Source organism: Ranitomeya imitator, chromosome 4, assembly GCF_032444005.1.
Source record: "Ranitomeya imitator isolate aRanImi1 chromosome 4, aRanImi1.pri, whole genome shotgun sequence".
In the NCBI taxonomy this organism is placed as follows: domain Eukaryota; kingdom Metazoa; phylum Chordata; class Amphibia; order Anura; family Dendrobatidae; genus Ranitomeya; species Ranitomeya imitator.
The window spans coordinates 384212191-384228522 of NC_091285.1; the positions used below are offsets into that span (position 1 = coordinate 384212191).

General features: G+C 44.8%; 1 protein-coding gene across 1 annotated transcript in view; it reads right to left on the bottom strand.

The window, feature by feature from the left end:
* The window catches only part of OPTN (optineurin), a 106065-nt gene extending 95517 nt beyond the window's left edge, over positions 1-10548 (bottom strand). Inside the window, exon 1 of the mRNA XM_069765201.1 lies at positions 10419-10548. The gene's annotated coding sequence lies outside the window, so the exon portion shown is untranslated. The remainder of the gene's footprint in view (positions 1-10418) is intronic.
* Between the last annotated feature and the right edge of the window lie 5784 nt (positions 10549-16332).

The window sequence follows — 16332 nt, forward strand, 5'->3', positions numbered from 1 at the left end:
GAGCCCCGGCGCCTGCGCACTGCAGTATTTTCTCTGCCCTCAAAACGGCAGAGAAGTACACCTGCACAGGAGCACGATGTTGGGAACCCTGTGTGGATGTTGCAGGGACATGTCATCCACACAAAGCAAGAAGGTGGACGGTGATCGTAAGAAGATGGGAGGGACCGGACTAAAAATATTGACAACCTTCGGACTGGACAGCCCTGCAGGTGAGTATAATAAAAGTTGTTTTTTTTTTCTTCTCTTGCAGGTTGGGTTGGGGGCTTATATACAGCATTATAGTTATATCTCATATCGGTCAAACCTGGTGACAAGTTCCCTTTAACCCCTTTCTGCCATTAGACGTACTATTGCGTCCATGTGGGGTGGGCTTTACTTCCCAAGGACGCAATAGTACGTCATATGCGATCGGCAGCGCTCACGGGGGGAGCGCCGCCGATCGCGGCCGGGTGTCAGCTGTTTATCGCAGCTGACATCCGGCACTATGTGCCAGGAGCGGTCACGGACCGCCCCCGGCACATTAACCCCCGGCACACCGCGATCAAAGATGATCGCGATGTGCCGGCGGTACAGGGAAGCACCGCGCAGGGAGGGGGCTCCCTGCGGGCTTCCCTGAGCCCCCCGCAGCAACGCGATGTGATCGCGTTGCTGCGAGGGTCTCACCTCCCTCCCTGCTCCCTCCAGCCCCGGATCCAAGATGGCCGCGGATCCGGGTCCTGCAGGGAGGGAGGTGGCTTCACAGAGCCTGCTCAGAGCAGGCACTGTGAAGCAGCCTGCACTCCTATCAGATCAGTGATCTGACAGAGTGCTGTGCAAACTGTCAGATCACTGATCTGTGATGTCCCCCCCTGGGACAAAGTAAAAAAGTAAAAAAAAAAAAATTTCAAATGTGTAAAAAAAATAAAAAAAAATATTCCAAAATAATGAAAAAAAAAAAAATATATTATTCCCATAAATACATTTCTTTATCTAAATAAAAAAAAAAAAACAATAAAAGTACACATATTTAGTATCGCCGCGTCCGTAACGGCCCGACCTATAAAACTGGCCCACTAGTTAACCCCTTCAGTAAACACCGTAAGAAAAAAAAAAAAAAAACGAGGCAAAAAACAACGCTTTATTATCATACCGCCGAACAAAAAGTGGAATAACACGCGATCAAAAAGACAGATATAACTAACCATGGTACCGCTGAAAGCGTCATCTTGTTCCGCAAAAAACGAGCCGCCATACAGCATCATCAGCAAAAAAATAAAAAAGTTATAGTCCTGAGAATAAAGTGATGCAAAAATAATTATTTTTTCTATAAAATAGTTTTTATCGTATAAAAGCGCCAAATCATAAAAAAATGATATAAATGAGGTATCGCTGTAATCGTACTGACCCGAAGAATAAAACTGCTTCATCAATTTTACCAAACGCGGAACGGTATAAACGCCTCCCCCAAAAGAAATTCATGAATAGCTGGTTTTTGGTCATTCTGCCTCACAAAAATCGGAATAAAAAGCGATCAAAAAATGTCACGTGCCCGAAAATGTTACCAATAAAAACATCAACTCGTCCCGCAAAAAACAAGACCTCACATGACTCTGTGGACCAAAATATAGAAAAATTATAGCTCTCAAAATGTGGTAACGCAAAAAATATTTTTTGCAATAAAAAGCGTCTTTCAGTGTGTGACGGCTGCCAATCATAAAAATCCGCTAAAAAACCCGCTATAAAAGTAAATCAAACCCCCCTTCATCACCCCCTTAGTTAGGGAAAAATTTAAAAAATGTATTTATTTCCATTTTCCCATTAGGGCTAGGGTTAGAGTTAGGTTTAGGGCTAGGGTTAGGGCTAGGGTTAGGGCTAGGGTTAGGGCTAGGGTTAGGGCTAGGGTTAGGGTTAGGGTTAGGGTTAGGGCTAGGGTTAGGGTTAGGGTTAGGGCTAGGGTTAGGGCTAGGGTTAGGGTTAGGGCTAGGGCTAGGGCTACAGTTTGGGTTGGGGCTAAAGTTACAGTTAGGGTTTAGATTACATTTACGGTTGGGAATAGGGTTGGGATTAGGGTTAGGGGTGTGTCAGGGTTAGAGGTGTGGTTAGGGTTACTGTTGGGATTAGGGTTAGGGATGTGTTTGGATTAGGGTTTCAGTTATAATTGGGGGGTTTCCACTGTTTAGGCACATCAGGGGCTCTCCAAACGCGACATGGCGTCCGATCTCAATTCCAGCCAATTCTGCGTTGAAAAAGTAAAACAGTGCTTCTTCCCTTCCGAGCTCTCCTGTGTGCCCAAACAGAGGTTTACCCCAACATATGGGGTATCAGCGTACTCAGGACAAATAGGACAACAACTTTTGGGGTCCAATTTCTCCTGTTACCCTTGGGAAAATACAAAACTCGGGGCTAAAACATATTTTTTGTGGGAAAAAAAAAGATTTTTTATTTTCACGGCTCTGCGTTATAAACTGTAGTGAAACACTTGGGGGTTCAAAGTTCTCACAACACATCTAGATTAGTTCCCTGGGGGGTCTAGTTTCCAATATGGGGTCACTTGTGGGGGGTTTCTACTGTTTAGGTACATTAGGGGTTCTGCAAACGCAATGTGACGTCTGCAGACCATTCCATCTAAGTCTGCATTCCAAATGGCGCTCCTTCCCTTCCGAGCTCTGCCATGCGCTCAAACGGTGGTTTCCCCCAACATACGGGGTATCAGCGTACTCAGGACAAATTGGACAACAACTTTTGGGGTCGAATTTCTCCTCTTACCCTCAGGAAAATACAAAACTGGGGGCTAAAAAATAATTTTGGGGGGAAAGATTTTTTTTTTTAATTTTCACGGCTCTGCGTTACAAACTGTAGTGAAACACTTGGGGGTTCAAAGCTATCACAACACATCTAGATGAGTTCCTTAGGGGGTCTAGTTTCCAAAATGGTGTCACTTGTGGGAGGTTTCTACTGTTTAGGTACATTAGGGGCTCTGCAAATGCAATGTGACACCTGCAGACCATTCCATCTAAGTCCTCATTCCAAATGGAGCTCCTTCCCTTCCGAGCCCTCCCATGCGCCCAAACAGTGGTTCCCCCCCCACATATGGGGTATCAGCGCACTCAGGACAAATTGGACAACAAATTGTGGGGTCGAATTTCTCCTGTTACCCTCGGGAAAATACAAAACTGGGGGCTAAAAAATAATTTTTGTGGGAAAAAATTTTTGTTTTATTTTTACGGCTCTCCATTATAAACTTCTGTGAAGCCCTTGGTGGGTCAAAGCGCTCAGCACACATCTAGATAAGTTCCTAAGGGGGTCTACTTTCCAAAATGGTGTCACTTGTGGGGGGTTTCTACTGTTTAGGTACATTAGGGGCTCTGCAAACGCAATGTGACACCTGCAGACCATTCCATCTAAGTCTGCATTCAAATGGCACTCCTTCCCTTCTGAGCCCTCCCATGTGCCCAAACAGTGGTTCCCCCCACATATGGTGTATCATCGCACTCAGGACAAATTGGGCAACAAATTTTGGGGTCCAATTTCTCCTGTTACCCTCAGGAAAATACAAAACTGGGGGCTAAAAAAATAATTTTTGTGGGAAAAAAATTTTGTTTTATTTTTACGGCTCTGCATTATAAACTTCTGTGAAGCACTTGGTGGGTCAAAGTCCTCACCACACCTCTAGATAAGTTCCTTAGGGGGTCTACTTTCCAAAATGGTGTCATTTGTGGGGGGTTTCAATGTTTAGGCACATCAGTGGCTCTTCAAACGCAACATGAGGTCCCATCTCAATTCCTGTCAATTTTGCATTGAAAAGTCAAACGGCGCTCCTTCCCTTCCGAGCTCTCCCATCCGCCCAAACAGTGGTTTACCCCCACATATGGGCTATCAGCGTACTCAGGACAAATTGTACAACAACTTTTGGGGTCCAATTTCTTCTCTTACCCTTGGGAAAATAAAAAATTGGGGGCGAAAAGATAATTTTTGTGAAAAAATATGATTTTTTATTTTTACGGTTCTACATTATAAACTTCTGTGAAGAACTTGTTGGGTCAAAGTGCTCACCACACCTCTAGATAAGTTCCTTAGGGGGTCTACTTTCCAAAATGGTGTCACTTGTGGGGGGGTTTCAATGTTTAGGCACATCAGTGGCTCTCCAAACGAAACATGGCGTCCCATCTCAATTCCAGTCAATTTTGCATTGAAAGTCAAATGGCACTCCTTCGCTTCCGAGCTCTGCCATGCGCCCAAACAGTGGTTTACCCCCACATGTGGGGTATTGGCATACTCAGGACAAATTGTACAACAATGTTTGGGGTCCATTTTCTCCTGTTACCCTTGGTAAAATAAAACAAATTGGAGCTGAATTAAATTTTTTGTGAAAAAAAGTTAAATGTTCATTTTTATTTAAACATTCAAAAAATTCCTGTGAAGCACCAGAAGGGTTAATAAACTTCTTGAATATGGTTTTGAGCACCTTGAGGGGTGTAGTTTTTAGAATGGTGTCACACTTGGGTATTTTCTATCATATAGACCCCTCAAAATGACTTCAAATGAGATGTGGTCCCTAAAATAAAATGGTGTTGTAGAAATGAGAAATTGCTGGTCAACTTTTAACCCTTATAACTCCCTAACAAAAAAAAATTTTGTTTCCAAAATTGTGCTGATGTAAAGTAGACATGTGGGAAATGTTATTTATTAAGTATTTTGTGTGACATATCTCTGTGATTTAATTGCATAAAAATTCAAAGTTGGAAAATTGCGAAATTTTCATAATTTTCGCCAAATTTCCGTTTTTTTCACAAATAAACGCAGGTACTATCAAATAATTTTTACCATTGTCATGAAGTACAATATGTCACGAGAAAACAATGTCAGAATCACCAGGATCCATTGAAGCGTTCCAGAGTTATAACCTCATAAAGGAACAGTGGTCAGAATTGTAAAAATTGGCCCGGTCATTAACGTGCAAACCACCCTTGGGGGTAAAGGGGTTAAAAAGATGGACACCGCCGGATCATAGAGACACTGAACGCCGTCTGGTCTATCTGCCTCATTATAGGCAGGCTTCCACTGGGGGTTCTGTCTGAATCAAATATATTTCAGAGATTTACATGGAAACCTCCGTTTCAGCGCTCAGTGCACAACAGACGTGAGACGATCTTTGGGAGGCAGAATGAACAAATCAACAGCAGGTCAAAAGCTGGTTTTATTTATTTTTTTATGCTGTTACTTGTGCGGTATAAGTAATTACACAACTTTGTTTTTCAGTTACTGTGATAAATAGAAAAAAACTCTCTAAATCTGGTATCGCTCTATGTTCAGCTATTACACACTTAAAAATGCTTTTTATTGTGCATCGCCATATTTTAAGAGCTATAGTTTTTCTATTCATCTGCCAACAGAGTCATGTGAGGGCTTTTTTTTTGCGGGAAGAATTGGCATTTTTACTGGTACTATTTTCAGGCACATAAGGTTTTTTGATCGCTTTCTATTCTGATTTTTTAGGAGGCCGAATGAACAAAATCCAGCAATTCAGGAATTTTTTAATGCAGTTCCACGAGTGGTAAAAGTGATAGAAAAACTTTATTTTTTGGGTCAGTACAATTACAGTGATACCACATTTACATTTTTTTATATGTTTTGCCGCTTTTACACAATAAAAGCCATTTTATAGAAAATACTTTTTTTTTATAAACGTGTATTTATTGGGATTTTTATTATGTTTAGTTTTTATTCCACTGTGCATTAAAAAGAATATTGCACAGCGAGAAAGTCGTAGTGGGCATATGTTGGACTTGACAACCATCGCATGCTCATTACAGCCAGGCCTAGTCCAGCCCCTGAAATGGAAGTCACTGATTATTATTATTATTTATTGTTATAGCACCATTTATTCCATGGCGCTTTACATGTGAGGAGGGGTATACATAATAAAAACAAGTACAATAATCTTAACCCCTTTACCCCCAAGGGTGGTTTGCACGTCAATGACCAGGCCAATTTTTACAATTCTGACCACTGTCCCTTTATGAGGTTATAACTCTGGAACGCTTCAACGGATCCTGGTGATTCTGACATTGTTTTCTCGTGACATATTGTACTTCATGATAGTGGTAAAATTTATTTGATAGTACCTGCGTTTATTTGTGAAAAAAAAAACGGAAATTTGGCAAAAATTATGAAAATTTCGCAATTTTCAAACTTTGAATTTTTATGCAATTAAATCACAGAGATATGTCACACAAAATACTTAATAAGTAACATTTCCGACATGTCTACTTTACATCAGCACAATTTTGGAACCAAAATTTTGTTTTGTTAGGGAGTTATAAGGGTTAAAAGTTGACCAGCAATTTCTCATTTTTACAACACCATTTCTTTTTTACGGACCACATCTCATTTTAAGTCATTTTCAGGGGTCTATATGATAGAAAATACCCAAGTGTGACACCATTCTAAAAACTGCACCCCTCAAGGTGCTCAAAACCACATTCAAGAAGTTTATTAACCCTTCAGGTGTTTAATAGGAATTTTTGGAATGTTTAAATAAAAATGAACATTTAACTTTTTTTCACAAAAAATTTACTTCAGCTCCAATTTGTTTTATTTTAGCAAAGGTAACAGGAGAAAATGGACCCCAAAAGTTGTTGTCCAATTTGTCCTGAGTACGCTGATACCCCAAATGTGACAGTAAACCACTGTTTGGGCGCATGGGAGAGCTCGGAAGGGAAGGAGCGCTATTTGACTTTTCAATGCAAAATTGACAGGAATTGAGATGGGACGCCATGTTGCGTTTGGAGAGCCACTGATGTGCCTAAACATTGAAACCCCCCACAAGTGACACCATTTTGGAAAGTAGACCCCCTAACTTATCTGGATGTGTGGTGAGCACTTTGACCCACCAAGGGCTTCACAGAAGTTTATAATGCAGAGCCATAAAAATAAAACAAAAGTTTTTTCCCACAAAAATTATTTTTTAGCCCCCAGTTTTGTATTTTCCCAAGGGTAACAGGAGAAACTGGACCCCAAAAGTTGTTGTCCAATTTGTCCTGAGTACGCCGATACCCCATATGTGGCGGGGGAACCACCATTTGGGCGCATGGGAGGGCTCAGAATGGAAGGAGCGCCATTTGGAATGCAGACTTAGATGGATTGGTCTGCAGGCGTCACATTGCATTTGCAGAGCCCCTAATGTACCTAAACAGTAGAAACCCCCCACAAGTGACACCATTTTGGAAAGTAGACCCCCTAAAGAACTCATCTAGATGTGTGGTGAGAGCTTTGAACCCCAAAGTATTTCACTACAGTTTATAACGCAGAGCCGTGAAAATAAAAAATCTTTTTGTTTTCCCACAAAAATTATTTTTTAGCCCCCAGTTTTGTATTTTCCCAAGGTTAACAGGAGAAACTGGACCACAAAAGTTGTTGTCCTATTTGTCCTGAGTACGCTGATACTGCATATGTTGGGGTAAACTCCTGTTTGGGCACACGGGAGAGCTCGGAAGGGAAGGAGCACTGTTTTACTTTTTCAACGCAGAATTGGCTGGAATTGAGATCGGACGCCATGTCGTGTTTGGAGAGCCCCTGATGTGCCGAAACAGTGGAAACCCCCCAATTATAACTGAAACCCTAATCCAAACACACCCCTAACCCTAATTCCAACGGTAACCCTAACCACACCTCTAACCCTGACACACCCCTAACCCTAATCCCAACCCTATTCCCAACTGTAAATGTAATTAAACCCTAACCCTAACTTTAGCCCCAACCCTAACTGTAGCCCCAACCCTAGCCCTAACCCTAATGGGAAAATGGAAATAAATACTTTTTTTTTATTTTTCCATAACTAAGGGGGTGATGAAGGGGGGTTTGATTTACTTTTATAGCGAGTTTTTTAGCGGATTTTTATGATTGGCAGCCGTCACACACTGAAAGACGCTTTTTATTGCAAAAAATATTTTTTGCGTTACCACATTTTGAGAGCTATAATTTTTCCATATTTTGGTCCACAGAATCATGTGAGGTCTTGTTTTTTGCGGGACGAGTTGACGTTTTTATTGGTAACATTTTCGGGCACGTGACATTTTTTGATCGCTTTTTATTCCGATTTTTGTGAGGAAGAATGACCAAAAACCAGCTATTCATGAATTTCTTTTGGGGGAGGCGTTTATACCGTTCCGCGTTTGGTAAAATTGATAAAGCAGTTTTATTCTCCGGGTCAGTACGATTACAGCGACACCTCATTTATATCATTTTTTATGTTTTGTCGCTTTTATACGATAAAAACTATTTTACAGAAAAAATAATTATTTTTGCATCGCTTTATTCTGAGGACTATAACTTTTTTATTTTTTTGCTGATGATGCTGTATGGCGGCTCGTTTTTTGTGGGACAAGATGACGTTTTCAGCGGTACCATGGTTAGTTATATCGGTCTTTTTGATCGCGTGTTATTCCACTTTTTGTTCGGCGGTATGATAATAAAGCGTTGTTTTTTGCCTCTTTTTTTTTTTTTTCTTACGGTGTTTACTGAAGGGGTTAACTAGTGGGCCAGTTTTATAGGTCGGGTCGTTACAGACGCGGCGATACTAAATATGTGCACTTTTATTGTTTTTTTTTTTTATTTAGATGAAGAAATGTATTTATGGGAATAATTTTTTTTTTTTTTTTTTTTTTACACATTTGGAATTTTTTTTTTTTTTACTTTTTTACTTTGTCCCAGGGGGACATCACAGATCGGTGATCTGACAGTTTGTCTGACATGCAGCACTGCAGCCTTCACAGTGCCTGCTCTGAGCAGGCTCTGTAAAGCCACCTCCCTCCCAGCAGGACCCGGATCCGCGGCCATCTTGGATCCGGGCCTGGAGCAGGGAGGGAGGGAGGTAAGACCCTCGCAGCAACGCGATCACATCGCGTTGCTGCGGGGGGCTCAGGGAAGCACGCAGGGAGCCCCCTCCCTGCGCGATGCTTCCCTGTACCGCCGACACATTGCGATCATCTTTGATCGAGGTGTGCCGGGGGTTAATGTGCCGGGGGCGGTCCGTGAGCGCTCCTGGCTCATAGTGCCGGATGTCAGCTGCGATAAGCAGCTGACACCCGGCCGCGATCGGCGGCGCTCCCCCCGTGAGCGCTGCCGATCGCTATGACGTACTATCCCGTCCAGGGTCAGATAAGCCCAGGGCACCTCGACGGGATAGTATGTCTAAGGTCACAGAGGGGTTAAACAACACAAGTCATAACTGGTACAGGAGGAGAGAGGACCCTGCCCACGAAGGCGACTCTTCGTTTCAGGGTGGGGATAGAGGCTGCTAGCCCTGCCCCCTAATGACATCTCATTACACAGAGGATTACCAAACAAAATAGCAAACAAACTTTAAAAAAATAAAATAAAATAAAATAAGAAGAGCAGTGAGAGAATACGGCAGGAACTTTTTGATTCAAAAGTACATTAGAAAAGCTATTAGATTATTATACTACATGGGCATTCAGGAGTAAATCAGTGTCAGAGCACCCCTTCATGGACCCTGCATTATACAGATTGTCATCTTACTAGTTCATCAAAGGTAAAAAAAATAGAAAACAAAGTTGCAGAATTTATTCGCCTTAAATAAATATATATATATATATATATATATATATATATATATATATATATATATATATAATGTGATTGGTTTACACAAAACTCACTCACTTTACCTGCAAACCACTTCTCAAGCGTGAAAGGAAACAATATAAAAAATCACCAGGAACAACAATAAATCCAGGAGATCTCTGATCCTAACGAAAAGCTATCAGGAGAAAGAAAGCATTACTGGAGAGGAGGCTGGGCACAAGCCATCTCCATGTATGTGTATGCTGGCCATGTGACTGATGACAATGGCAGGGGCGGTGCTGCACTATTTCCTCACAACCCAACAGAAGTTACATGACAACGTCCCTGATCCGCAATCACCACAACTGGCAGACAAGTACAACCAGAGCGCCACGAATATACAAGCCGGAATACCACCAGCATCACACCAGCACAGTGCGCATGTGCAGACACTAGACACATGCTACAATACTGGGCACCTATAGCCAGGCTGAGGTTACACGACCCGGTCACACACAGGCTGAGGTTACACGACCCGGTCACACACAGGCTGAGGTTACACGACCCGGTCACACACAGGCTGAGGTTACAGGACACTGTCCCCCCCACACACATGCTGAGGTTACAGGACCCGGTCACACACATGCTGAGGTTACAGGACCCGGTCACACACAGGCTGAGGTTACAGGACCCGGTCACACACAGGCTGAGGTTACAGGACCCGGTCACACACAGGCTGAGGTTACAGGACCCGGTCACACACAGGCTGAGGTTACAGGACACTGTCCCCCCCACACACATGCTGAGGTTAGCGCAGGTTACAGGCTAACTACAGGCAGCACCGCCGCTCTCACCTGCATGCTCCTCGTTACTGACTGGTCGCACTGCGCTTTCCGTACTACCTGCTATTCCGCTACTAACACAGTGACACGCCCCATATGACGTACATCATGTGACCGCGCAGAACACTGGACGAAGGGAGATTCCCGGACTGCAGCACGTGATTGTCATGTCACGTGACCTGTGTGTGATTGGACGTCTGCTGGATGACGCGGATAGTTACCGTGTGATCGCCTCACGGAGTGACGTTCCGTCACTGGGGGATGTCGTGCAGCGATGGCGGGAGGAGGGTCCAGTGTGTGTCCTCCTGTCAGGCCCTCATTGCAGACTATGCAGTGTTTATATTGTTATGTGTCAGGTCCTCCCTGCAGATTATAAAGTTTTTTTCAAGTTTTATTTTATATTTATAGTCCAGCTAGTGGGAAAAAGTGCTTCTTAGTGCAATATTGTTTGTATTTTTTGCAGCTCGTTCTGTGCTGCGTTAAAATTAATCGTTACATTGCAAGAAGAGTCAATCATAAGCAGTGAGAGCAGCAGCTTCTTCCCTTTGTCATGGTAGTGTCATTACTAGGGTACCACCGCTACTAGCACACCCCTAATATGCTGATTGTGCCAGTGTAAAATCAAAATAACCGCTATCTACTACACTGACTCCACTCCAGTGATGTTGGCGCTGGGTGTCCCTGGGTTTACATGACATTGTTATGCTACATGAGCCCTGCAGCAGTCAGTGGTGACATTGTTATGCTACATGAGCCCTGCAGCAGTCAGTGGTGACATTTTTATGCTATATGAGCCCTGCAGCAGTCAGTGGTGACATTGTTATGCTACGTGAGCCTGCAGCAGTCAGTGGTGACATTGTTATACTACGTGAGCCCTGCAGCAGTCAGTGGTGACATTGTTATGCTACATGAGCCCTGCAGCAGTCAGCGGTGACATTGTTATGCTACATGAGCCCTGCAGCAGTCAGCGGTGACATTGTTATGCTACATGAGCCCTGCAGCAGTCAGTGGTGACATTGTTATGCTACGTGAGCCTGCAGCAGTCAGTGGTGACATTGTTATACTACGTGAGCCCTGCAGCAGTCAGTGGTGACATTGTTATGCTGTGTGAGCCCTGCAGCAGTCAGAGGTGACATTTTTATCCTATATGAGCCCTGCAGCAGTCAGTGGTGACATTGTTATGCTACGTGAGCCCTGCAGCAGTCAGCGGTGACATTGTTATACTACGTGAGCCCTGCAGCAGTCAGTGGTGACATTGTTATTCTACGTGAGCCCTGCAGCAGTCAGCGGTGACATTGTTATTCTACGTGAGCCCTGCAGCAGTCAGCGGTGACATTGTTATTCTACGTGAGCCCTGCAGCAGTCAGCGGTGACATTGTTATACTACGTGAGCCCTGCAGCAGTCAGTGGTGACATTGTTGTACTACGTGAGCCCTGCAGCAGTCAGTGGTGACATTGTTATGCTATGTGAGCCCTGCAGCAGTCAGTGGTGACATTGTTATACTACGTGAGCCCTGCAGCAGTCAGTGGTGACATTGTTATGCTGTGTGAGCCCTGCAGCAGTCAGTGGTGACATTTTTATGCTATATGAGCCCTGCAGCAGTCAGTGGTGACATTGTTATGCTACGTGAGCCTGCAGCAGTCAGCGGTGACATTGTTATACTACGTGAGCCCTGCAGCAGTCAGTGGTGACATTGTTATGCTTTGTGAGCCCTGCACCAGTCAGCGGTGACATTGTTATGCTACGTGAGCCCTGCAGCAGTCAGAGGTGACATTGTTATGCTTTGTGAGCCCTGCAGCAGTCAGCGGTGACATTGCTATACTACGTGAGTTCTGCAGCAATAAATAAAAAGGGGAGTTACCAAAGGCAAAATATTATTAATAAGCATCTGGGCAATACTATATACAATATTAGTCAAAATTCAAAGTTATTAATGCCCAGGGATAATAATTGCCGTGGACCTGTAGAAAGACCGGTTGTCAAAAACATACCATAGAGACAAGGGGGAAGGAAAAAACCCAAACTACAACCATAGGTATAATCAAACTTGCTTTATTGTGGGGGGCAAGAAGGCAGCTACAACAGTGAACAATCACCCAAATAAAAAAAAAAGCAGCAGTCAGCTATGACATTGTTATGCTATGTGAGCCCTGCAGAAGTCGGGGTGACATTGTTAGGGTATGTGCATACGTTGCGGATTCTCTGCGGATCCGCAGCGTTTTTTGCGATGCAGAAACGCTGCAGACCCGCAATTGATTTACAGTACAATGTAAATCAATGAGAAAAAAAAAGCTGTGCACACGTTGCGGAAAATCCAGTGCGGAAACGCTGCGGATTAAAAGAAGTAGCATGTCACTTCTTTTTTGCGGATCTGCAGCGTTTTTGTACCCATTCCATTATAGAAATCCGCAGGGGTAAAAAACGCAGTAAATCCGCAGAAAAAACTCACAAGAAACGCCTCAGATCTGCACAAAAAACGCGACAAATCCGCAGGTGCATTTTCTGCCAGGAGAGGCAGAATCTGCACCAGAAATTCCAAAGGCTAATCCGCAACGTGTGCACATAGCCTAATACTACGTGAGCCCTGCAGCAGTCAGTGGTGACATTGTTATGCTACGTGAGTCCTGCAGCAGTCAGCGATGGCATTGTGATGATACGTGAGCCCTGCAGCAGTCAGTGGTGACATTATTATGCTACGTGAGCCCTGCAGCAGTCAGTGGTGACATTATTATGCTACGTGAGCCCTGCAGCAGTCAGCGGTGACATTGTTATGCTATGTCAGGCCTGCAGCAGTCAGTGGTGACATTGTTATGCTACGTGAGCCATGCACCAGTCAGCGGTGACATTATTATGCTACATGAGCCCTGCAGCAGTCAGTGGTGACATTGTTATGCTACATGAGCCCTTCAGCAGTCAGTGTGTTGTGAATTCTGTTATCGAACTCCCTCCTGTGGTCATGAATGGTACTTCGGCGAGTTCTGTCCATGGACTCCCTCTGGTGGCTGTGAGTGGAGTTGCTGGTTCTGAGGTTCCTTCCACAGGTGACCTAGGTTATTCTTAGGCTGGCTTCTCTATTTAACTCCACTCAGATCGTTACTCCATGCCAGCTGTCAATGTTCCTGTACTGGTTCAGTTCGCTCTTGGATCTTTCTGGTGACCTGTCTCTTCCTGCAAGAAGCTAAGTCCCCGATTGTTATTTTCTGTTCATAGTTTTCTTGTCCAGCTTGCTTTCATGATTTTGCTTTGCTAGCTGGAAGCTCTGGGATGCATAGTGGCACCGTGAGTCGGTGCGGGGGTCTTTTTGCACACTCTGCGTGGTCTTTTGTAGTTTTTTGTGCTGACCGCACAGATACCTTTCCTATCCTCTGTCTGTTTAGTTAGTCTGGCCTCCCTTTGCTAAAACCTGTTTCATTTCTGTGTTTGTGACTTTCATCTTTACTCACAGTTAATATTTGTGGGGGGCTGCCTTTTCCGTTGGGGAAATTTCTCTGAGGCAAGGTAGGCTTTATTTTCTATCTCTAGGGCTAGCTAGTTCTTAGGCTGTGTCGAGGCGTCTAGGCCATGTTAGGTACGCTCCACGGCTATTTCTAGTGTGTGTGATAGGATTAGGGATTGCGGTCAGCAGAGTTTCCACTTCCCAGAGCTTGTCCTGTATCGGTTTAACTATCAGGTCTTTTCTGGTGCTCTTAACCACCAGGTCCATAACACAGTGGTAACATTGTTATGCTACGTGAGCCCTGCACCAGTCAGCGGTGACATTGTTATACTACGTGAGTCCTGCAGCATTCAGCAGTGACATTGTTGTGCTACGTGAGCCCTGCTGTACTGTAGTCAGCGGTGACATTGTTACGCTATGTGAGCCCTGCAGCAGTCAGCGGTGACATTGTTTTGCTATGTGAGCCCTGCAGCAGTCCGTGTTGACATTTTTATGCTTTGGAAGCCCTGCTGCAGTTAGCGGTGACATTGTTATGCTACGTGAGCCCTGCAGCAGTCAGTGGTGACATTGTTATGCTACGTGAGCCCTGCAGCAGTCAGCAGTGACATTGTTATGCTATGTGAGCCCTGCAGCAGTCAGGGGGTGACATTGTTATGCTGTGTGAGCCCTGCAGCAGTCAGTGGTGACATTATGCTACGTGAGCCCTGCAGCAGTCAGTGGTGACATTGTTATGCTATGTGAGCCCTGCAGCAGTCAGTGGTGACATTGTTATGCTATGTGAGCCCTGCAGCAGTCAGTGGTGACATTGTTATGCTATGTGAGCCCTGCAGCAGTCAGTGGTGACATTGTTATGCTATGTGAGCCCTGCAGCAGTCAGTGGTGACATTGTTATGCTATGTGAGCCCTGCAGCAGTCAGTGGTGACATTGTTATGCTACGTCAGGCCTGCAGCAGTCAGTGGTGACATTGTTATGCTACATGAGCCATGCACCAGTCAGCGGTGACATTGTTATACTACGTGAGTCCTGCACCAGTCAGCGGTGACATTGTTGTGCTACGTGAGACCTGCAGTACTTTAGTCAGCGGTGACATTGTTATGCTACGTGAGCCCTGCACCAGTCAGTGGTGACATTGTTATGCTATGTGAGCCCTGCAGCAGTCAGTGGTGACATTGTTATGCTACGTCAGGCCTGCAGCAGTCAGTGGTGACATTGTTATGCTACATGAGCCATGCACCAGTCAGCGGTGACATTGTTATACTACGTGAGTCCTGCACCAGTCAGCGGTGACATTGTTGTGCTACGTGAGACCTGCAGTACTTTAGTCAGCGGTGACATTGTTATGCTATGTGAGCCCTGCACCAGTCAGCGATGACATTCTTATACTACGTGAGTCCTGCACCAGTCAGCGGTGACATTGTTTTGCTATGTGAGCCCTGCACCAGTCAGCGGTGACATTGTATTGCTATGAGAGCCCTGCAGCAGTCCATGTTGACATTTTTATGCTTTGTGAGGTTTGTGAGCCCTGCTGCAGTTAGCGGTGACATTGTTATGCTATGTGAGCCCTGCAGCAGTCAGCGGTGACATTGTTTTGCTATGTGAGCCCTGCAGCAGTCCGTGTTGACATTTTTATGCTTTGGAAGCCCTGCTGCAGTTAGCGGTGACATTGTTATGCTACGTGAGCCCTGCAGCAGTCAGTGGTGACATTGTTTTGCTATGTGAGCCCTGCAGCAGTCCGTGTTGACATTTTTATGCTTTGGAAGCCCTGCTGCAGTTAGCGGTGACATTGTTATGCTACGTGAGCCCTGCAGCAGTCAGTGGTGACATTGTTATACTACGTGAGTCCTGCAGCATTCAGCGGTGACATTGTTGTGCTACGTGAGCCCTGCTGTACTGTAGTCAGCGGTGACATTGTTACACTATGTGAGCCCTGCAGCAGTCAGCGGTGACATTGTTTTGCTATGTGAGCCCTGCAGCAGTCCGTGTTGACATTTTTATGCTTTGGAAGCCCTGCTGCAGTTAGCGGTGACATTGTTATGCTACGTGAGCCCTGCAGCAGTCAGCAGTGACATTGTTATGCTATGTGAGCCCTGCAGCAGTCAGGGGGTGACATTGTTATGCTGTGTGAGCCCTGCAGCAGTCAGTGGTGACATTATGCTACGTGAGCCCTGCAGCAGTCAGTGGTGACATTGTTATGCTATGTGAGCCCTGCAGCAGTCAGTGGTGACATTGTTATGCTATGTGAGCCCTGCAGCAGTCAGTGGTGACATTGTTATGCTATGTGAGCCCTGCAGCAGTCAGTGGTGACATTGTTATGCTACATGAGCCCTGCACCAGTCAGCGATGACATTCTTATACTACGTGAGTCCTGCACCAGTCAGCGGTGACATTGTTTTGCTATGAGAGCCCTGCAGCAGTCCATGTTGACATTTTTATGCTTTGTGAGGTTTGTGAGCCCTGCTGCAGTTAGCGGTGACATTGTTATACTATG